Below are 1,241 nucleotides of genomic sequence, written 5' to 3'. Positions count from 1 at the left end.
TGGGTACCTCACCCCCTTTCTCTAATCTTCAGTTATGTTATCGGAAGTGAAGATGACAGATCCCACCTGACTGGCTCGGAAGACCCCGAAGACTATCTTTGCCTCAGTGGTAATAAACACTTGCTCTCTTTCCTCTTTGATCATGGGTCCCTAACATCATGTGAGGTCTCACCACTGAGGAACTGGAATTGACAACCAGTTGCTAATAAGGGCGACAGATATTCACCAGCAGGCGGGGTTTGTGGACAGTCTCAGCAAGCACTCTTCCCGACCTGGGCTGAGGCACAGATGAGGAAACTGAGACCAAGATAAGGGGAAATCCTGACTCTGGGTCTCATCGTGCCTGTCTCATCTGCTGTTCTTTCCCACCTGCAGGGACACTGTTGGTGCCCGCCCAGGTCCCCTCAGATTCTGTATGCTTGGTGCATTAATCATGCCTTTTATCTTCTGCATCTCTGCTTGCTGGGGTCCTGCTGACTTCTTGGGGCCCTGCTGACTCTGGAGGGGTGAGAGTAAAGGACTCATGGACCAGGCGCGGTGGCTCATGCCTGTAAACCCAGCACTTTGGGAGGCAGAGGTGAGAGGATTGCCTGAGCCCAGGGGTTCAAGACCAGCCTGGGCAACTGAGACCTCGTCTCTACAATAAAAATAAAAACATTAGCTGGGTGTGGTGGTGCGTGCCTGTAGTTCCGGCCACTTGGAAGGCTGAGGCCGAAGGATTGCCTGATCCCAGCAGATCGAGGCTGCGGTGGCTGTGAGAATACCACTACACTCCAGCCTGGGCAACAGAGTGAGACTCCGACTCAAAAAAAAAAAAGACTCACCTGTGAGCATGCCTTCCCTATCCAGCCAGTCAGAGCCCACATCCTCACACCCCTCCGTCAGCCCTTGCACTGTGAGCCACTGTCCACCCGCGCTGATCACCCCAGTGCAGGTACCAGACAATTCAGGACAACCTCTGTGCCCCAGAGCCTGCCAAAATTCAAACTAGCTAGTCTGGAACCTGTTTCCTCTGCCTCTTCTGTTCCTTCCCACAGAAACCACAACAGAGGCTCTTGCCATGGTCCTCTCCTCACCCTCTGTCTCTTGACAGACCAGTACTTCCCCTTGTGGCCTTGCGTGGTGTAGCGTACCCCCTGCTTTTGGGGTTTGTGAGTATGCCACATGGTGACCATCTCCTGATCTGTTGGTCTTGCCATACCTGAATAATGATAAAAGCTTACCTTTTTTTTTTTTTTTTT

The sequence above is a fragment of the Carlito syrichta genome, unplaced genomic scaffold (assembly GCF_000164805.1).
Source record: "Carlito syrichta isolate Samal-C Ts95f unplaced genomic scaffold, Tarsius_syrichta-2.0.1 Scaffold126461, whole genome shotgun sequence".
Classification (NCBI taxonomy): domain Eukaryota; kingdom Metazoa; phylum Chordata; class Mammalia; order Primates; family Tarsiidae; genus Carlito; species Carlito syrichta.
This window is presented reverse-complemented; position numbering follows the sequence as displayed.